The 23,432-nt window shown below is 41.8% G+C and overlaps 1 pseudogene; it reads right to left on the bottom strand.

Annotated features, from left to right (window-relative positions):
* Positions 1-1,206: 1,206 nt before the first annotated feature.
* Positions 1,207-11,037, bottom strand: LOC137348555 (Ig heavy chain C region-like; annotated as a pseudogene).
* Positions 11,038-23,432: the final 12,395 nt, after the last annotated feature.

The following is a 23,432-nucleotide window of genomic DNA, read 5'->3' as shown; positions in this document are numbered from 1 at the left end:
TGTGCGTGAGACTGTACTAACGTGTGTGCTTATGTTTATGTTTATGTGTATGACTGTGGGAGCATTTCTTTCAGCGTTTGGGTCTGTTCGTGTGTGTCGCTGTATGTGTGTATTTGTGCATGCGAGTGTGTTTATGTGTGTGTTTGTGTCCGTGTGCCAATGCATTTTTATTATTTTTCAAAGTTCCACTGAGAACCAATATCTGAGCATGACCTTGACAGTGTGTATTGTAAAGAATATTCTTCACTGTTCTGTGCATAAATGTATTCTGTGCAAGATACAACATAACATCAGCTGAATGCACGCAGCAATACAACTGATGGGCCCCAGAAACATCAGGAACACAAGCGTGAAAAAAACAGAGGAGGATTCGATCAACAATCAGATTTGGACGATTAGAATTCAATCTGGTCGCATAAGATGAACAAGGAAGTGTTTAAAAATATTATATTGCATGCATATATATTTTACAATATGATTCTCATGTGGAACGTTTGAACATTCGCACAATGAACTAGAAGCAGACTTTGCACCGATGGCAACTGAGTCCATCTAATAGAGAGCAGTTGTCTTCTCATGTCTCCATCCGGGGAGTGGGAGTATAGTGGGTTAACAAATGGCTTTGCTCCTTTCTCTGTTGTAGAAATTGGGGAGAGGGGCGACAACTGCCTTTCCCTTCTCTCGATTGGAGAAGTGGAGCTACAATGGAACAGCAATTGTTCTTTTCCTTTCTTTATGTTGAGAAAGTAGGGATACAGTGAGTTAATAAATCGCCTTTTTCCCTCTTTCTGATGGGAGATTTTGGTATACTTGGTGTTGGTGTGTGCCCCTCCCTTCAGTTCCCAGTGCTTCTTATGCTGTAATTTAAAACTGACACCAATTCTCAAGGGGCTGACAACACGGGAAACAGAGATACTGTGATCTAAATGCCTGCGTTTGTTTGTTAGAGAAGGGAAAAATTCAGACCTCCCCCAGCAGGGGAAACGTTGCCGAAGTAACTCAACGGAATCCTCTAATGAATTAGCTTTGCTCTGCAGCCAACCTGTGGTGTATCTGGGAGCACTGGTTCTAAAAGACTTGAGCCCGAGATCTGCAAATATCCTACTTTAGATGAATTGACCTACACTTAGCAAATGTGGCAAGCAAAAATAACTAAGCGGTTGTGTATTTAAATCGCGATTGGAAGAACAGGTATTTAAGATTGAAATGCAATCGAGAGATTCTCATTGACATGAATTGACAGTGTCCAACAGTGCAAGGGAAATGTTCACAAAACTCGGTTTACCGCTGGATTTATTAACTGTTCTGTTGATGATCTTCAATGGGATCGCTTCATGTCCCACCACACAGGAGTAAGAAGCGCCGCTGGCCCACTCCTCCGCTGCAATGGATAACAGGCTGTAGATGAAGAAGGAGCTATTGTCGTTCTCCGCCATCACCTCGGTGTTTTTGTAGTGGCCGGGATTCACCGACTTGTCATTGACGGTCCACTTGACGAAGATCTCCTTGGGGGAGAAACCTCTCACTGAGCAGGTGAGGGAGAGGAATCTCTGAGTGGAGACTTCGTCTGCCGGGGGCAGGAGGACAGACACGGAAGGGTCCTGCAGATCTTTATCTGCAGAAAAATTAAAATAAATGTCAATAAACTGGAGAATTCCAGAGAGAATAAAACTGGTGGTTAGATGTGATAGGAATAGTGCTTTGTGCTGGATTTTAACGGTTTTCCTTTTCCCCACTGGGGCCTGTCCTGTTTTCCACTCTGGAGCAAATCCTTCTCGCTGAGAACCGAAGCTATTACACTGGGGAATTGCATAGAATTTACAGCACAGGAAAAGACCCCTCTGCGCAGCTAGCCTGTACAATTTCTTATGCTGCACACAATACTCCTTCTCCTCCTTCTATCATTTCTCTCTCATCTGCTATTTAACTTCCCCTGAGATGCATCACCTCTGATTCCAGAGGACTCCGTTCGTGGAATTACAATTAAATTATTGGGGTTGTTCATTGGAGCACTTGTTAAGAAGAATTTTCCCTTTCACAATCACAAGAAATAGGGGCAACCTCTCACTTATTGCTTCAATCTCACCGCTCACCTTCTTCCTTGCGGATAGAATCTCTGAGAGGTGTAGGCAGATCCTGATGGCTCACCACGCAGTTGAACACAGCCCCACTCAGCCAGGATTGTGCCGAGATGTTTACGCTGCTGATCACGCTGTCGGGATCCTCTCATGGTTGGACGGCAATCTCAGATATCAAAGGCTTCCCTTCTTGTGTCCAGGACACGTTGATGCCATAAGGAGCATGAGACACGACGCAGGTCAACGTCACCGTCGCCTCCAGTAAGACCTGTTCTATTGATGGCGGCAGTACTTTAATTACTGGATCATTGCAGGAGCAAGGAACTGTAAAACAGAAATGGAAATAAATCAAAGATTCATCTTCAGAATCAGACACCTGTATACAGCCTCTAGGAAAATAAATCAATTTCGAGATATCAACCTCAAGCTGTAACTTACATATTACCCTTTATTGGAAGGACAACAACCGGAAAAAGCTTCCGGGAGATTCTATAACATATACTGCGTACTTGCACCCTAAGAAGCCTGCAATGGGCTTTGAAGCAATTACCCGGCCTAAAAATCGAATAATTGAGTGAGAAATTGCGTCCGCACTGAATAAAGTTCTTCCCGAAATCCCTGGTGGAGCAGGCTAGAAGGGCCGAGTGGCTTACTACTGCTAACTCGTAAGCTCGCATGTTCATATTTCTGCCCGTCCATTGATCCTTGCACCCGATCACATCTCCGCTGAATATAATGCACCTGTCACCCAAGGACACGAGCTAGACATAGAATTCATACTGGCTCAAAACGAGTGTCAAATGGAATTCCGGATTTTAGACCCAACAGGGAAGAACGTTAATTTTCCAGCGCCTTCTCACGATATTTGGGAGGATGAAAATATGCAGCAACCAATCAGAGGAGGGGCAAAAGCCGGGAAAGTGCAATTCTGTGGAATCTTTTTGAGGTGGGGAATAATTAGCAATAACGGTGAAAGGCAGTTTTCTGATGTATGTCATGAGTGAGAACTCCTCATATGTCAGTCTGGAGTCAGAAGACCATGTGACTAGAGGGCAGTAATAGAAACAGAAGAAAAAGAACAGGCCATTTGGCCCTTGAGCCTGCTCAGCCATCCAAGTGGACACTGGCTGATCTGTACCTTAAAACCGTCCACCGATAGCACCGTGGTTAGCTCCGCAGCCTCACAGTCCCAACGACGTGGGTTCGATTCTGGGTTCGACACTACCTTTGCGGAGTTTGGCAGCTCTCCCTGTGAATGTGTTGGTGCTCCGATTTCCTCCCACAGCCAAAAACTTGCAGGTGATAAGTAAACTGGCCATTGTAAATTGCGCCTAGTGTAGGTAGGTGGTAGGGAATGACGGGTTAGTATAAATAGGGTGATTGTTGGTTGGCGCAGACATGGTGTGCCGAAGGGCCTGTTGCAGTGCTGTATCTCTAAATAAAAATACCCTTGCCGAACTTTAAACTGTCAATCTCGACATGAAAATTTTGAATTGATGACATACTTCAAGAGCGAGTTGAGGAAGAGAATTCCAGATTTCCGCTACCCACTGTGTGAATAACTTTCCTGATATCATCCTTGAATGACCTTAGTCTAATTTGAAGTTTATGCCTTCGACTCCATCAACTCCAGTAAACATCTTAAACACCTCAAGTAGATCACCCTTTAATCTTCTGTACACAAAGGAATACCAGTTTGGTCAATGAAACCTGTCCTCTTATTTAACCCGTTCAGCCCCGCTATCATTCTACTCAATTTGTGTTGCATCACTCCCAATGACAATATATCCTTCCTGAGCTCATGAGTCCTGAATTGAACACAGTTTTCTAAATAGGGAAGATGCTCTTTCTGGCACTTGATCCCGAGGTTGTGAACAGTAAAGAGTTCCAGACACCTATTGCCGCTCTGAATATGATCGGTCAAATCACGATAAAACTGAAAGCAAGGCCACCTGACTCACTATTTGACATCAAAGCAGAGGGAGCCATTCTTTGGTGATGTGATGACATGTTGAACCGTGAGCAATTCTAATTCAGCACTCACAGCGGAATGAGGCACGATGGCGAATTGGAAAAATATTCAGTGCTTTGTACTAACTCCAATAAATTGTTCAATTTGTTATTCATCAGAGAACAGAATGATCTGGAGTTTTCTCGGTTTGTGTCTCTTACCCTGAGATCCGGTGATGTTTCGGCTTTGGGTGACCTCTTGATGGGAGACGTGGCAGGTATAGACCGTGTTGGTGAACCATCCCACAGCCGGGACTGTCAGCCGACTGGTCGCCGAGAAGTTCCCGTTCACTTCACAGGCGGGAGAGGTGGCGAAGCCCGAATCCGTGGGTTGTCCATCCTTCAACCAACTCACGGTTATTGACTCTGGCTGGAAATCGATGATTGAACACAAGACAGTTGCAAATCTGCTGCTTGTGATTTCTTCGCTGGAACTCTGGGTGAGGATAACAGTTGGATGGACGATGTCACCTTTGCAATCTTGAAGAAAAACATGTTAGATATTTATCGAAGACATTAATAACTTATCCAAACTGTTCTTTTATTTTAACAGGTTATTTGTTGTCACGCAGATACTAACTGGAGTTTCCTGGCATCAGAACAGTGCACAATACCCTAAATGTCGTAAAGCCAAAGCTCTACACAAGATCACTATAGCTTTTATGTTTTTCCACAGTTTCCACAACACTAACCTGGAATTTCCTTGATCCAAAGCGACTCTCTGCATCGAATCTCGAAGTAGATTTTGCGGCTTCCCACCTCTGACTCGGTGATTGTTAACTGGCTGCTCAAGGTGTAGGTTCCCTTCTTGTTCAGCACTGATGGGTAAATCTTCAATCCAGTGGTGATCGGCTCTTTATCTTTCTTTCAGGAAACGCTGGTGATTTGGGGGATGTAGTCCATCGCCAAACAGCCGTAGGCCACGGAGCCACCGGTGTTGGCTTGTGCACAGGAGCATAGGCCGTAAAGGGTTGGGGGAGACGGTGTCGCTGGGAAAGAATGGCAGATTGAAGAAGTTGGACTCTGTGATTCATGATTATTAAATAACCAGACATCTCGGAATTTGACACCATCTAGAGTCCAATATTTTCCCATTAAATCCTTTGAGCTTCCATCAGTTCGTCATTTGGTGATCATCACATGCCGGTTGCCTGGTCAGGATAACACCTCTCTTTCAGGACCTGTCACAATACTAAAGTAAAAGCCTTTTGAAATCATCTCAATAAAGTACCTTTCATTGGCATAAACTGAAAGAGGAGTTTCTTCGCTATTTCAGACAGTATGCATTTCTATCCATACAGGACTTTGTCCAAAAATAAAACACTAGGTATTTGTTAATTGTAGTTTTTGAAAATGTGCTCTCTGAAAATTGACTGCTGGGTTCCCTCACCCTTCCACCCCCTCCCCACCCCAAGCACCCTCCCCCGCCCCCACAAAATAGCGACTACTCTTAAAAAGTGCCATTGCAATGCGTGCTTATAAAATTAGCTTAAGACATGAAACTACACTACCAGGCAAAGTAAATCCATGATTTTCCCATGAAAACCTGCAGTGACAATAGAGCATCTTTAGGCTGTTCATGACCCAGGATTATAAAATAACAGAAATGATGCAGAGAAGGAGGCCATTCTGTCCATCAAGCCTGTGAAAGATCACTCCAGCGATCCTGCTCACCTTCCAATTCCTAATCTTCTTTTCAAAAGTGCCATTTTATCTGGCTATTTTGGATCCTGTTTAAAACTCTCTTTCTGATAGGACATCCCAGATCCTAACAACCCCCTGTGTAGAAACGTAGATTCACACCCTCTTCCTTCATTCATTTGACGCTGATTTTAAATCAGTGCCCTCTACAGACCAACTCACTGAGCTGGGGAAATTGGTTTCTGAATTTCTGTAAAAAACATTCATTATTCAAAACACCTACACCAGCGATTATACAAGCCGAATTGTTCTCCTTCAGTGGTTATCTAATAAGTGCATTCAAAATTATGGGATGTTTTGATATAGCAGATAAGGAGAAATTGTTTTCTCTGGCAAGTGGGTCAGTAACAAAAATAAATAATTGGCAAAACCAAATGGAGTGTGGGCAGTGGGCAGGGTAGTGGCTGCAGAAGGAGGTATCTTTCTAGACAGAGGCTGTTTTTCTTAGAACCATAGAATGGCTACAGCACAAAACGAGGCCATTCGACCCATCGTGTCCGTGCAGGCTCCCTGCAAGTGCATCTGGAGTGCACAAGGCAACCGGACATATCCTCGAAGCAGTCTAACTTGCATGGTTATGACGAAAAAGCTGGCTTGTAAGATTAAATTGAAGAGCTCTTTGAGAGTGAACACAGGTATGACAGGCTGAATGGTCACATTACGTGCGAGAAGATTCTATGATTCTACCCGACTCAGTAGAATTAGTTCTTATCAATTTAATGGGAGGAAAGGCTTCATAATTTTGAATATCTCTGTGACATATATTTTACTGCTTGTTACAATGAAAGAGGATTTTTAAAATAAGAGGATCTGAGGGATTTAATACAAATGAGTCAATCAGATACTGTCAGAGACTTAAATCTTATTGTGATTGACATTGATTGCAGGCTAACTGTATCGCTTCAAAAGTTTCACAAAATCTTACTTCAGCGGCTTTGTACCCTCTGCTGTGACCCAGTACAGTAACTACATCTCACCAGAGTTTATCACTGCCTATTCGCTTTTGAACATACTTGAACGAAATACTGGTTTAAACAAGAGATTATCATGATGGTTATTTGGAGCTGGAGTCTCGACTTTTCTCCATTTAAATCGCCAAAAGAACTTCCAGCTTCCCATCAGATCAGAACAGGCGCTGCTCTCTGGAGCGTTGCTGTCACTTCCTGAAACTGTTTGTTCTGAAAGTGCGCTAAAAATCAGACCAATCTCATTCAATAATTATCAGACACTTAACATGTTTAAAAATTATTAATTCATTAAAATTTAGGTTTGAATAAATGTTAGAATCAATTAATGTGCGTTGTTTAATCTGGGCAATGGAACAATTTATTTTCAAATATCTGGGTCGAGAACTCACAGTTTATTAGTTCGATGCAGGTTGAGATTCCTTAAACACTGTGCGTAAAACATTCTCAGGTCAGGTTTCAGGACAGTTAAGCTGCAAAGATCCCTCTATATGGCCCTATCATGAGCTGTAAGGTCAGACATCGCAAGTGCTTTATTCCGTGGAAAGCCACCTCCATACTGCACTGTCACTCTGGGTCAGGTACAGGACAGGTTTAATATAAAATAAAGCTCCCTCTACACTATCTCATCATCCCAGGACAGCTATAACATGGATTAAATATACAGCAAATCTTCCTCTACATTGCCAAATCAAACTCACGCAAGGGAGGTGCATTACAGATTACCAACTGACCAAATGTCCTTTCACAGTCCGTCTGTCGTGTCTCTGAACAGTTATTACTGATTGTCACAGACTGGAATACTGATCTCATTGCTGAGGCGCCTTGTCAAACTTAAAGTCAGAATTTCAGGTTTCTGACAGGTGCAAGTTTCTGAAATAAATGGATCAAGTTGCATTCCTTAAAATGCAAGAGAACGAACGAGACTGTTTCCAACCTGCAGGGAGGACGCCTCGTCCTGACACAGTGAGCAGGTGCACAGAAACAGAATAGGCATAAACGGTGCAAGAATCAGGCTCTCAGCAGACAGATCTGTTCAGTCTGTCAATTTCAATTAAGTTGTTTGAGTCTAATTTATCAATTATCAAATTGTGATCAGTCCAAGTCTGTAAACTCTTTGAGATTAAACTGATATTCATTTCAAAAGCTCCCTTCAACCTTCAACTGTCTCTCGCTGTCTGTTTGCAATCTTGAAAATATGTGAGATATAGTTTCCCTTATAATGAGTGCATCAAAACAATTCACATTCAGGGAAATTTGATGTCTGCAACAGGAACTCAGTGACAGAGAAAGAATTTAGAAAATCAAGAGACGTTTAACTTGCAAACCGATTATCCACTGGTTTGATACAATTTCAGAATTAAATGTTACCAAAAAGATTTGAAGCAATGCACAAAGTTAATTCATTAAAATCTGTGGTGACACCTTATCGAGCCGAGAACAGCTAAGTAAGAAATGTATTGTTCTCTAAATTACTTTCAGATGTAATTCACAATTCTCTCCGGCCCTTGAGATTTTGCACTCATTGGATTCTTGGCAATTATGCTATTCAATTGTGGGAGGTCATTTATGTTTAATGAATCAGCATTATTATATTCTTGGTTAATTTTCATGTTAGCTGATTTAATACTATGTTTGTAAACATGAGTTAATATTAATTCAAGACCAGTTTCTGCCTGGCACCTTGTGAAATATTGGGGTTTTAATTAAATTATTATGACCCTTAATCAATATTAAATAATAAACTTCATATTAATAGATGAAACTATTCAGACAAATATATTACTTTTACTTAATTCGAATCATAGTTCCATAATTTAAAATGAACAATAAATTTAGTCCCGCCCTGCTTTCTATCTACAACCTTGCAACTGCACACGTATCTGAATGTGTTGATATATCATAAACTCCGTCAATTCTCAGCGTGTATTTCACACGATGGATTTAAGAGTGGAATATTTTAAATAGTTTCAAGCCTGTCCAGGGTCACATCTCACTAACTGTCCATGGGCTGTAATATCGCCTGTTTGTGAAAGCAGGACTCTCGTGTTTAAATATTGTCATAAATCTTAACCATATGAGAAAAAAATCAAAAACATCTGGGCAGTTTGCGATCAGTGACGGTGCTGCCACTATTTAATGACACAATGTTTTTATATTTTACTCCCGTGGTTCAGACAATACCTGTACATTAATTGTTAAATATATTGTGCTTTTTTGTTGAAGGAAGCTCCAAAACGATCACTGTAAAATAGACGAAAACAATTCTTCAGATCATCTGCGACATTTGAAATTTAATGTTCAAATGTAGCCGAGATTTTGTTGACCAATTTAATATTTAATAACAATTAGGCATAACTGTCATGTATACACTATCCTTTGCCTATAATTCTATCCTGTGAGCCGGACAGCTGTAAGAGACAAGATGCTGTTATTGAATTCAAAAATAACATTAACCTTGTGTAATTAATTGAATCTGCTTGAACATCAACGTGTTATTTGTTTGGCTCTAGCCTGATGCAGTCTGCAAGTTTCTTCAATTTAAATAAAATCATGTGAACAATTCGTTGACTGCCAGCGACTTCTTGTCTCAGGAAAATGGTTAATATTAGATCAGTGATAATTATCGCGCTATGCAACAACAAATGACATTTAAGGAAGAACATAGTTTGGGCTGCACGCAAAGAATGTAATAACCAGACAGATATATTGCACAGACACACTGCAATTTACAACTCCTATTTAAGTTATGAGTAAATACAAGCTGCCATTCCTCTGTTTTAATCAGGAATATAACAATTAATTCTAAACCGCTCATCAAACTGAACAGAGCACTGGAATAAGTACACTCTTATTGCAATCATTTCAAGCATAAATTAAAAATTGTCTCCAGCCCATAAAATGCTCTGGTCATGGTAATTATGTGCGTGGCACGCCAGAATTGTAAAAGTAGTTTAATGAATAATGAATCGATGTTAATATTAAAGCATATTTGGTTTATATGTGGAGATATTGTCGCATTATAATTATTTGAATTGCATTCATTTCACTCTCCAATCTGCAAACTTGCTGCGTATGCAGTTTGTATTTGCAATAACATTTCACGTACTGAAAGAGCGTCGCAAACCATGGTTTAATAGATAAACCTGTTATTAAAGTTAAAAAATGCCTTGAAAAATCTTAAAGCGTTTTTTTTTCATTTCTGAAACCTGGCAGTTTTCCTGACAAAATTGCCTTTCGTTTTGAACAGGTAAAATGTCTCCATTCGATTAGAAATCCGACAGCCGCTCAATGTCACAAAGCAGAAACGCCAGCTTCACAAATTTTCCTTTGGAACACAGACACACACTCTCCTCAGCAGGTAAAACCCAACTCACATCACTGAGGGGCTGAATCCCGCCTCAGTACTTTTCATGGAGAAGCAGCTTAATTCCACAAACACTTGCAGCAGAATCAAATACAAAACTGCAAAAAAAAAAATCTCAATGCAGAATCCGCCGAGTCCGCCTGCCGCTGAATTACGAGATATATAAAACAATGGCAGCAGAATTACTGGTACAAAGAACATGTTTCATAAATTAATATTGATGCTATAGCATTTTAATTGATATTGGCTCATATCACTGCATTATAATAAATGAGGTTATATTCATGTAAATCTGACTAAAGCAGCAAACTTGTGATTTATGCAGTACTTAATTACATCAAAATGTATTGTGTCACATATGAGCATTCGTGAGCAGTAGATTGATAGATGAAAATTTTTAAATTACCACAAACAGTAAAAGATGAAAATATAGTAAGGCTATTTTTGACCTCTAAAACTTTCAGCCTATAAACTTATTTGAAACATATTTCAAACTTATTGTTTGTGTTCGTTCGGAAAACCTGCAGCAGCTAGATGTCATCGAGATTAAACAATGTAGAAACGTCATAAGGTTTAACAGCAACTAGATATTTAAAGTCGCCCAAACACACAGTCACATCAGCAAATGTACACCAAATCACATCAATCAGGAACTGAAACCCTCAACAACACCGATTTGGAGAAGCCATTAAAATCTTTCATCCCTTTGCAGCAGAATCACAGAAAACATTGCAACAGATCTCAATACAGAATCCACCGAATCCACATTTCAGTGAACCAATGCATCATTAAAATAGACAGAAATATAAAATAAAACACAAACAAAACAGTTACTGAATGAGAGCTTTTTTTTAGAGCTTTCTCCTTACCTGCAGTCACCGTCACCATGGTCCCTTGTCCCCAGTAGTCCATGGTGTCACAGTGTTACATTCCCTGGGCAGGGTGACACAATAACTGGCTCTGCACAGAATGGAGATAAAGCCCTCATTATTTTAAACATCCACATCCCAGATTAAAATTGTAAATTCTAACTGCGCTAATGATTCTTTTCACTGTTGGTACATTATCCTGATGTTTTATATTTCACTCAGCAACATATCAGCAATTATTGAAATCACCAACTGATGAATGAATAATTCATCAGTTTATCCATAATAAACCGTCTAGTAGGACAGTGCTGGACACAAATAGAAATTCACTGTATGTATAGTTGGATTGTAAAAGCAAGCACTGACCCAGACTCTTCAATTAGCGCTGAGGGAGTTTTTGTATTGACAGTAACTGCTGTGCCACTCAGTGTACCCAATGTAGTAATGTTTCTTGCACAGTAATAGATGGCGGTGCCTTCGGTCTTCAGGTTCTTCATGGCCAAAGCGAAGATATTATTTGAAGTGTCTTTGGACGCAGTAAATCGATCCTTAATCTCTGGGGCGTAACTATTGCTGGATGAAGCATCGTAGTGAACCAACCACTCCAGCCCCTGCCCGGGAACCTGTCATATCCAGTACATCCGGGTGTTGCCAAGATTGAATCCACTAGTTTTACAGGTCAGTCTCAGGGAGCCTCCAGGTTTCCCGGTCTCTGCCTCTGGCTGAGTCAACACGACATCCGAATGGACACCTGTAAAAAATATCAAAAACCCTGAGGATTAATCCTGGTGAAAGAATTCCTGACTCTGTAACATTCCAGAGAGAGACTAACACTGAGACAGTAACAGTGAGAGAAACGGACAATAAAACTTACTCACGGGATAAGAAAACCAGTAACAGACTGAGAGAAATCGCCGAGCTCATCCTTCTGGCAATTCGGTGAAAATGGTTCTGCCAAGAACTCACTGAGCAAACTGGCTCCAGGACTGTTGTATTGCAGTGATAGTGAATGGCATTTAAATACCCGGCAGAAGGGGGCGAGGTTCCAGGCGCCGCCTATCGATTCCCTGACCGAGGCCTTGACTGTATCCACGTCCCACTTTTCACATCACCAAAAGAATGGATTCATATCATTAGACTGGGTTATTATTAAATGTGAACGTTTTATCTCTTTCTTGGGATAGGTATTTGGCTGTATGGTTTGAATGCAAACTGTTACTTGTTACTAAATGGAAATATTGCAGTTGAGAATGCGTTCAGTAATAAATAATTGCATTGTGGCCTGTGAATTAAACCCTTTTATTTCGTCAAGACTACACTAAGGATGTCAAAGCTTCAGATTGAATTATATTAATGGCGTCAAAAGTGACTGCTCGTTGCTCTGTCTCTTGCTATCCAACCCTTCGATCTATAGCAATAAAGTATCCCCGATAATGTTTTCTTTTTAAATAATTTTATGCAGAAAATGCGGGATATTAGAGAAGTGATTCGATTTGCAGCGTGAATGACTGCAGTTACACTACAAAAGACCACAGTGAATAGAAACACTTCACATTACACAAGTCTTTCTCTCTCTCTGTGTATTTCTAGAATTGCTTTTGATTCTATGACCCTAAGCCAGCCATTTGAAAATTACCTGTAAAATAAGTTGACTTGCCTGATAATGAAGGAGTGACATGTAAAATTCAGATCAGCTTTTGAAAAACAGGAACTAGTGAATCAGAACCGATAGGTCGATCAGCAAATCTATCCCCCTGCACCCAAATCATTGCAGATAACTGTAAGAGCGACAGACTGTGCAACATATTTTTGTATCCGAAACGCAGTTATCAAGACTCAACGCTATGCTACAGAATATCACAAGAATATTTACTGTGGAAACGGATCACAAACAGGGCATTTCTCTATCCAATAGTTGCCTGGCTACGAGAAGGCTAGTTTGACAATCGAAATCATCAGAAAGTAAACTGTACGTTATGCAGCTGTTATCAGTAATAAAGGAGTCTTTAGTTTGAATGTATTCGCACCTCTGTGAGAAAAGTCAAGGAAATGCAGCGGATTCAAGGCAATTCTATCTATTTATTTATTATGCTAGTCCCACTTATATCAATGTGGGGTTATTAAAATCTCTCTCTAGGACTTCATGCAGTACGAAATAAATGTTCTTAATTATCTAGAATCATATTTAATTGACATTTGGGTCAATTTATTATGTTGAGCTCCCATTATATCGTGATGTGAGCACTGCATTTACCTAAGATCATTCTTTAGATGTGATATCATGTAAAATGCATTTTTTTAAAGAGCGCTGCTGATTAAGTTAATGTTTAAATGTTTAAATTCCATTTTTGTCCATTCTATTCACGCTAATCTGCTCCACACAGTATTTGGCAGCAACCCAGCTAACTACTGTCAGGGAGCCTCGAATACCCAATATTATTTACAGGAAGCATCTGGATATTCTGTGCATTAAATCAAAGATCCGTTTCCTCATTACTGACCGCTTGGCTGCAAGCCAACTTCAAACTGTTAACATTGTGAATGAGGCCAATTCATAAACAAATCTACCCAGCAACAATACTGCAGTCAATTTTTTATCAGTTGTTAAACTCTGTGAACTGTTGCCATCTCTCAGGAAATGAAATACATCCAAACTCTAGACACCCTGTCAGTTGCAACAGTGCACTGGAGGATCTGTCAGCACATCATAACATTGCAACAGATATGCAGATAGATAGATAGACAGACAAACACGTATACAGACAGAGAGGGCATCAGAGAGAGGATGCCTTCTGAAATAGATAAATATACTGACTTGCACGGATAGAGGGACAGATGCAGCGATGCTGGAATGCATGGATAGTTGGAGGTCTGAACGTTTTGTTTAAAGGACCGATGAACAGATTGATTGATGGATGGATTCATAGATGGGAGAATGAATGGATGGATGGAGAGATGGGCCTGGAAGATGCTGTCTCATCTTTCTGATCTATTATTCCTAACCTGAACCGGCCCCTTTATGTCATTTGTATCAGTCTGACGCCTTCAGTCCTTCCTGATTTTCTAGATCATTTTGAATTCCTAGGTTATCCGGAATTAACGAGCTGAATTCGCAAAGAGAAACCTTAGGTATCCCTGTGGTGCAGATGTTCCTTCTCTGCTGATGGCGAATTTTCGTCTCAGAGGGATACTATGACTGGGTTGAGAAAGGACTATTGCAATATTTCTGAACATGTGGTCCTTTCACGAACAACAAAGCACTCACCCGAATTACTTCAACCACAGCAGACATGTAGCAAACGAGTAGATACATTTTTCCACTGCCCTACATGAATTTTTGAAAAATGTATTTCGAGATATAGCACTGAAACAGGCCCTTCGGCCCACCGAGTCCACGCCGACCATCAACCACCCATTTATACTAATCCTTTAATCCCATTACCCTCCCACATCCCCACCTTCCCTAGCACCTGCACGAGGTAGTATACTAGGGGCAAGTTATAATGGCCAATTTACCTATCAACCTGCAAGTCTTTGGCTGTGGGAGGAAACCAGAGCACCCGGCGAAAACACACGCAATCACAGGGAGACTTTCCAAACGCCACACAGGAGACTAGCACAGTCCCACATAGAAGGAGCATAAATTGTAACTTTATTTACCGCCTTATATTCATTGTACATCATTGCTACAGTGAAATATATCCTGTGGGTATTACACATCGTGGTCACAAATTCAAACGTCCCCAACTCCTTTAAACACACTTCCCAGAGGCTCTCCATTCAGTCCATTCATGTACTGAATGAATTCTTCACGAATTGCACGTGTGAATTCAGTACTTCAGTGAGATGTGCTCAGTTTGATGTGATAACAGCATAAGGAATAGGGGCAGGCTTAGGCCATTCGGCGCCTCCAGCCTGCTCTTCCATTCAATAAGTTCATGGCTGATCTGATTGTGACCTCAACTCCACTTTCCTGTTTGCCTCCGTTAACACTTGACTCCCTTGTCAATCACAAAGACCATAAGAAACATGAGCAGATGGATACATATGGTTAGAGTGGACATGGTGCATCAGCTGGACAGAGCTGCGTCTGCGACGTTGCTGAATATGGTGATTCCAATCACAATATTGACCATGATTATAAGGCCAGTGCTCTATAGCATGAGGTTAATGCAGAATCCTGCTTCACAACTGGTTGCACTTCTGTCTTAGACTTCTTTGGTGTTGGAGGAAACTGCTGCCGGAGATAAAGCCTCCAATAACATGCCAGTATGTCAATATTCTGTAATCACTTCTCCACACGCATTTGTGCTCTGATTTTATACTTTGACACTCTTTTCGAATGTTCCAAGGCCGTGCAAAATGAATTATTAATATCGAGGTGCAATTTGTGACGTTTTTTAGGGGAATGGCACTGAGTTGATCGATTCCCGATTGACCCCTCCCCCTAGTATAAGAGTTTGTGTCCCAGAATCGAGCATTATTAATCAGGTTTGTGCACAATTCCCATACCCCCTCAATTCCCCATTATCAGGAGTAACAAACTGTCTCTGCGCTAACTAACAGAAACAGATAGACAGAGAGACATTTCTGAATTAATAGGTATTTCCCTATTTTATGGTGGGGTTGGGGGGAGGGGGTGCTGTCAACCGAGTTGCATATTCAAAACAAATGATATTTCTCAATATTTGTGTCCTTCATCGTGTTTCCCAAACATTAGATGTACCTAAATTCATTGATTTTTTCCAATCTATTGATCGATCCACAACAACCAACTTTCTGAAACAATCGATAACTTGCAACCGATTGATGACTCTCGATGTATCAATGATTCCAAAGCCTTTCACGACTCTCAATCGATTGATGTTTCTCAATCTATCAATTGTTTAACAATTCACATTCCACGGAAGTTTCTTATGCAGAAAATGACCCACTTTGTCCACATAGCCTTTGGATTATTGTGAAGTTCTGGGTTACCTACTAAATGGTTGAAAGATACAGTACAATTCCCCGAATGGCAGAGATATTCTGGTGCTTGATTTAAGGTCGTGCCCACAGTCAGTTCCTGCACTGCTGTCCGTACTGTACATTCTGGGGGAATGCCTGAAAGGCCCGGACTCTGTCAGATTGAACACTGTATCTACATTGGAAGTTGAACTGTTGAATTCCTGGAGTTCCATTTACCTATTCCTCCCTGTTCTGTATTTTAATTAGCAATAACCGTGGTTCGGTTGCTCGCACTCTCCCCCCTGAGTTAGCAGGTTCTATTTTCAACTCCTCAACCAGGGCACGAGCACAAAAATTGCACTGGCACTCCAGTGGAGTGCTCCACTGTCGGAGATATCGACTTTCAGATGAGACATGAAACCGAGGCGCTGTCTGCCCTCTCAGGTGGAAAATATCCCATGGTACCATTTCAAACCAGTGCTGGGAAATTATCCCCGGTGCCCTGATTAATATTATCCCTCAATACACATCACAAAAAGAGATTATCTTATCATTGTCGCATTTGTGTCTGTGGAGGGGCCGAGTGGCCTACTCCTGCTCCAAATTCATATATTTGTCTGCTTTCTTGTGTGGAAATTGGCTGTTGCGTCTCCTACATTACTGCAGTGAGGGGACTTCACAAGTAGCTCATTGGCTGAAAAGCCTTTGAGACGTCCTGTGGTCGTGAAATGCGCTATAGATATGCAACTTGTTTTCTTTTAGTCTTTTTATTCACAACAGGTGTAAAAAAAAAGAGTGTTGGATTCAGCCAGTAAATCATACGCTCCGAGCATGATAAAGCTGAGACGGAGGTCATTCAGCCTCTCAGGACTGTACCAGCTTTCCGAAAGACATATCCAATTATTCTACTGCCCCCTGCTATTACGCCAGAACAGATATTTACGTATTGTTTTCATATGAAATATTTATTAAATTCCCCTTTAAAAAGTTATTAACCAAACAGCTTCCACCACACTTTCAGGCAGTGCATTCCGGATCATAGCAATTTGGTCTGTCATTTATCTTCTCCGTCATATTGTCTGGAGTCATTGAGCTACACAGTCATTTACAGCACTAAAGGAGGCCATTCGGCCCATTGAGTCCATACCACCTCTCCACAGAGCTATTCAGTCGGTCCCACTCCCACTTTCGACCCTCGCAGGCCTGAAAGTCTATTTCCTTCAAGTGGCTATCCAATTTCATTTTGAAGTCATTTACTGTCTCCACTTCTACCACCCTGGTGGGCAGCGAGTCCCAGATCATTATCACCCGCTACATTATAAAGTTCTTTCTCATAGTCCCCTGCATCTCTTGCCCACAACCTTCAATCTGTATCCCCTAGTTCTTCTGCCATCAGTTAATGTGAACAGGTTTTCCTTGCCTAACTGTCCTAAGCCTGTCATAAGCTTTCATATTTCTCTCAAATCTCCCCTCAATCTCCTTTGTTATCAGGAGAATAATTCCTGTTTTCCCCATCTAATCTTGTAACTAAAATACGTAATTCCTGGAACCATCCTGATAAATATCTGCACCCTCTCAAAGAACCTCACATCGTCCTGAAGTGTGGTGACCAGAACTGGACACAATACTATTGTTGGGGCCTAACCAGAGCTTCATAAATTTTTAGCATAACCTCCCTGCTTTTCTTCTCAGTGTCTCTGTTTAGGAAGCCCAAGATCTCATATACTTTACTAAACTACTCAATATGTCCTGCCACCTTCAAAGATCGATGCACATGCACCCCCAGATCACTCTGTTCCTGCACACAATTTAGAACTGCGCCATTAAGTATATATTGCCTCTCCCTATTCTTTCTGCCAAAATGCATCACCTCACCCTTGTCAGTATTAAATTCCATCTGCCACTTGTCTGCCCACTCTGCTAGTCTATCTATGTCCTGTTGCAGGCGGTTCACATTATCTTCTCTGTTTGCCACACTTCCAAATTTAGTGTCATCCACAAATTTTGAGATTCTGCTCTGTATTCCAAGCTCCAAGTCATTTATATGTCGCCTTTGGTTAAATTGCAGTTCACCTTGAATCTGTTTCCTCCGGTTACTGACCCTTCTGTCACTGGAAATGCTTTCAGTTTATTCATTTTATCAAAATGCTTCATGATTTTGAACGCCTCTATGAAATCTCCTTTTAATCTTCGCTGCTCTCCGTGGAACAATCTCGGTTCGTTCACTCTCGCCACGTAATTGAAATCTTTCATCCCTGGTGCCATTTTAGAAAATCTTTTCCAGACCCTCTCCAACTTCTCGATGTCTTTCTGAAAATGTGGTAGCCAGAACTTGACACAATACTCCCGCTGAGGCCTACTGGACTTTTGTAAAAGTTTATCATAAGCATTATTTTTCAACTCGAGTAATCTATGGCCTAATGCAATGAGAACAAAGAACAAAGAAAATTACAGCACAGGGACAGGCCCTTCGGCCCTCCAAGCCTACGCCGATCCAAATCCTCTATCTAAACCTGTCGCCTATTATCTAAGGTTCTGTATCTCTTTACTTCCTGCCCATTCATGTATCTGTCTAGATACATCTTAAAAGACGCTATCGTGCCCGCGTCTGCCACCTCCACTGGCAATGCGTTCCATGCACCCACCACCCTCTGCATAAAGAACTTTCCACGCATATCCCCCCTAAACTTTTCCCCTTTCACTTTGAACTCGTGTTCCCTTGTAATTGAATCCCCCACTCTGGGAAAAAGCTTCTTGCTATCCACCCTGTCTATACCTCTCATGGTTTTGTACACCTCAATCAGGTCCCCCCTCAACCTCCGTCTTTCTAATGAAAATAATCCTAATCTACTCAACCTCTCTTCATAGCTAGCGCCCTCCATACCAGGCAACATCCTGGTGAGCCTCCTCTGCACCCTCTCCAAAGCATCCACATCCTTTTGGTAATGTGGCGACCAGAACTGCACGCAGTATTCCAAATGTGACCGAACCAAAGTCTTATACAACTGTAACATGACCTGCCAACTCTTGTACTCAATACCCCGTCCGATGAAGGAAAGCATGCCATATGCCTTCTTGACCACTCTATTGACCTGCGTTGCCACCTTCAGGGAACAATGGACCTGAACACACAAATTTCTATGTACATCAATTTTCCCCAGGACTTTTCCATTTACTGCATAGTTCATTCCTGAATTGGATCTTCCAAAATGCATCACCTCGCATTTGCCCTGATTGAACTCCATCTGCCATTTCTCTGCCCAACTCTCCAGTCTATCGATATTCTGCTGTATTCTCTGACAGTCCCCTTCACTATCTGCTACTCCACCGGAACTGAGACAAGGGTGAATGTAATATATACAGATACATGGCGCGGTTTAGTCATTACTGAGTCAGAATCTAGTGCAGTATAAATTGACACATTGTGCAATGCAGTAATAAATGAGACAGTATCTGGTGTAATAGAAACAAAGTCGTCGTCGAGTGCAGTAATAACTGAGACGATGTCGTGTGTAATATAGACAGAGATGTGACATACCGTAATAGAAACAGTGAAATCTTCCAGTGTCTGGTGCCTTCCACATCCCTTCCTTTCCCTTCACTAATCTCCTTGGACAGGTCACAAATTCCTTTTGGATATCATTCTCTAACATGCCTGTGGTCTCCACTTTAAATACTTAAATTAGTCTTACACCAACAGATAGCAATGGGATTACTGTTATTACAGGAATCATTTTGGAAATAATTTCACTCTGATTGCAACACTTCCTGGAGTAATACGCTGATCCAAATCCTCCCATCTAACGCCAATCCATATCCCCATCTCAGTTCCAGATTTTAATTTGATTGTCTAATATAGAAAACATATATAATTAAATCCCTTTGAACCTGATTCAACACATCCCCTCCAGACATGCTGCACGAGATTGTCTTTGAGATCACTGTTCCTTTATAGTCTGTTATTCTGAATGTTGACAGGATTAACCTCGAAACTGTTCCACCTCTTCGGCCAGTGCATTTATTTTTAAATGCCTGACTCGACTCGAACCTGACACACGTATTCTGGTTTGGTCGGGTAGCTAGGCTTTAGACCAGTGATCGAGTACAGGTGCCAGTTGTTGATGTAGAGTCATAGAATAATACAGCACAGAAGCAGGCCCTTCAGCCCATCGTGTCTGTGCCGGCCATCAAGCATCTATCTATTCTAATCCTTTTTTGTAGCACTTGGCCCGTAGCCTTGTATGCTATGGCACTTCCAGTGTTCGTCGAAATACTTCGTAAAAGTTGTGAGGGTTCCTGCCTCTACCACCCCTTCAGGCAGTGTGCTCCAGATTCCAACCATTCTCTGGGTGAAAAACTATTTCCTCAAATCCCCTCAAATCCTCATGACTCATACCTTTAATCTGTGCCCCCTGGTTATTGACCCCTCCGCTAAGGGAAAAAAGTTTCTTCCCATCTATCCTATCAATGCCCCTCATAATTTTATATGCCTCAATCAGGTCCCCCCTCAACCTTATCTGCTCTAAGGAAACTAACTTATCCGATCCAGTATCTCTTCATAGCTGAAGTGCTCCAGCCCAGGCAACATTCTGGTGAATCTCCTCTGCACCCTCTCCAGTGCAATCACATCCTTCCTGTAGTGTGGTGCCCAGAACTGTGCACAGTACTCCAGCTGTGGCCCAACTAGCGTTTTATACAGGTCCATCATAACTTCCCTGCTCTTATATTATATGTCTCGGCTGATAAAGGCAAATATCACATATGCCTTCCTAACCATCTTATCTACTTGTGGTGCTGCCTTCAGTGATTTATGGACAATACACCAAGATCCCTCTGACTCCCTGTATTTCCTAGGGTCCTACCATCCATTGTATATTCCCTTGCCTTATCAGCCCTCCCAAAATGCATCATCTCACACTTCTCAGGATTAAATTCCATTTGCTACTGCTCTGCCCATCTATATCGTCCTGCAATCTAAGCCTTTTCTCACTATTTCTGACACCACCAATTTTTGTGTCATCTGCGAAGTTACTGATCATACCTCCTGCATTCACATCTAAATCATTAACGTACACTACAAACAGCAAGGGTCTCATCACCGATGCCTGCGGTACAGCACTGGTCACAGGCTTCCAATCGTAAAAGCAACCCTCGACCGTCACCCTCTGCCTGTTGCCAGGAAGCCAATCTTGGATCCAATTTTTCAAATTGCCCCGGATTCAATGGGCTCTTACCTTTTTAACTAATCTCTCATGCGGGACCTTAGCAAAAGCCTTACTGAAGTCCATGTAGACTACATAAACTGCTTTCCCCTCATCTGCACATCTCGTCACCTCCTCGAAAAATTCAATTAAGTTTGTTAGACACGATCTCCCCTTGACAAAGCCTTGCTTACTATCCCTGATTTATTCCTGCCTCTCCAAGTGGAGATTAATCCTGTCGTTCAGAATTTTTTCCAATAGTTTCCCTGCCACTGATGTTAGACTCCCGAGCCTGTAATTACCTAGTTTATCCCTGCTACCCTTCTTGAATAATGGTCCCATATTCGCTGTCCTCCAGTCCTCAGGTACCTCTTCTGTGGCGAGAGAGAATTTGAAAATTTGTGTCAGAGCCCCTGCTATCTCCTCCCTTGCCTCACATAAGAGCCTGGGATACATCTCATCTGGGCCTGGGGATTTATCCATTTTGAAGCTCGCTAAACAGCTAATACTTCCTCCCTTTCAATGCTAATATGTTCAAGTATATCACAATCCCCCTCCCTGATCTCTACACCTAATCGTCCTTCTCCATGGTGAACACAGATGAAAAGTCATCATTTAAAACCTCAACTATGTCTTCCGGCTCCACTCACAGCTTGCGACTTTGGTCCCGACTGCATCCTACTCTTATGGAGAGTTGAATGTGGCAGGCTAGTGAGGAGTGTGGTAGAATAGTCGAGCTAAAAGATAATAAATGCATTGATGTAAGTTTCAGATGAAGTTGAGCTGATGCAGCGGCGAAGTCAGAAGGCGAGGGATTTGTCCTTTGCTTGTGGCTCAACAGGCCACACCATCGGCTGAAACCTCGTCCACACACAGAACACGTGCATGGATTGTCTCCATTAGTTTTATGAGGAATAGGGGAACATGTTTGGCTTATATTCATTGTAGTTTAGACAACTGAGAGGTGATCTAATTGGAATGTCTGTTATTTGAAGGGGGTTTGACAGGATAGATGCTGGGAGGATGCTTCCCCTTATGGGGGAATCTAGAAGTAAGGGACACAGTTTCAAATTAAGGGGTCTCCTATTTAAAGAGGGAGATGAGGAAGAATTTGTTTCTCTCAGAGGGTCGTTTGTGTTTGTCCCTTCCCCAGCAAGTTGTGGAGGCTGGTCATTGAATATAGTCAAGGCTGAGTTAAACAGATTTTGGTTGACCAGCGTTATGGGGACGGCAGGCAGGAAAGTGGAGTCAAAGCCACAATCAGATCAGCCTTGATCATATTGAATGCAGAGAAGGCTCGAGGGGCTGAATGGCCTACATTGGCTCTTATTTACAAGTTCTTATGTGACTGAGATGGAAATAGGTGGTTTGAATTATGCTGCCGATATGCTGTTGGAAGCTCATCTTGGGGTCAGATATGACACCAAGGTTATGAGCCGTTTGGTATCGCATCAGACAATTGACAGGAAAGGGATGGAGTCCGTGGTTAGGCAGTGGAGGTTGTGGCACGGACCGAAGACAATAGCTTCGCTCTTTCCAATATTATTAAACCTATCAGGAAAAGATGAGACATTCTGGTACTGCTGATTGTTGATGACATAAAGATAAGTAGGAAGGTAACTTGTGAAGTGAACATAAGGAGGCGACAGAGGGATATAGATAGGTTAAGTGAGTGGGCAAAGACCTGACAAATGGAGTATGATGTGGGAAATTGTGAAGTTGTCCATTTTGGCAGGAAGAATAACAAAGAAGCCTTTTATCTAAATAGTGAGAGATTGCAGAGCTCTGAGATGCAGAGGGATCTGGGTGTCCTAATGCACGAATCGCAAAAGGTTAGTATGTCGGTGCAACACATAATTAGGAAAGCTAATGGAATGTGTTATTGTTTATCACGAGGGGAATTGAATACAAATGTAGGGAGGTTATGTTTCAGCTATACATGGCATTGGTGAGACCACGTCTGGGGTACTGTGTACGGGTTGGTCTCCTTATTTAAGGAAGGATGTAAATGCATTGGAAGAAATTCAGAGAATGTTTACTAGAATAATACCTGGAATGGGCGGGCTATTTTACGGGGTGCAGTATGTTCAGTGTCTGACCCTGAGCTGTCCCAGGGAGGAAGCAATGTGTGATGTCTCTGTGGGGTGCAATACTCAGCAGGTCTGGCAGCAACAATGTAGAGAGGAACAGTTAACATTTCAGGTCTGTGTCCTTTTATCAGAACCAGTTTGAGCCAATGAAACAGAGGAAGAGGCTGGAAGCTCAGAGTTATACCTGCAGACTGAACGGAAGTT

This window comes from Heterodontus francisci, chromosome 34 (genome assembly GCF_036365525.1).
Source record: "Heterodontus francisci isolate sHetFra1 chromosome 34, sHetFra1.hap1, whole genome shotgun sequence".
NCBI classification, from domain to species: Eukaryota; Metazoa; Chordata; class Chondrichthyes; order Heterodontiformes; family Heterodontidae; genus Heterodontus; species Heterodontus francisci.
Note: the sequence above shows the minus strand (reverse complement) of the source record. Positions and strands in the feature narration are given on the sequence as shown.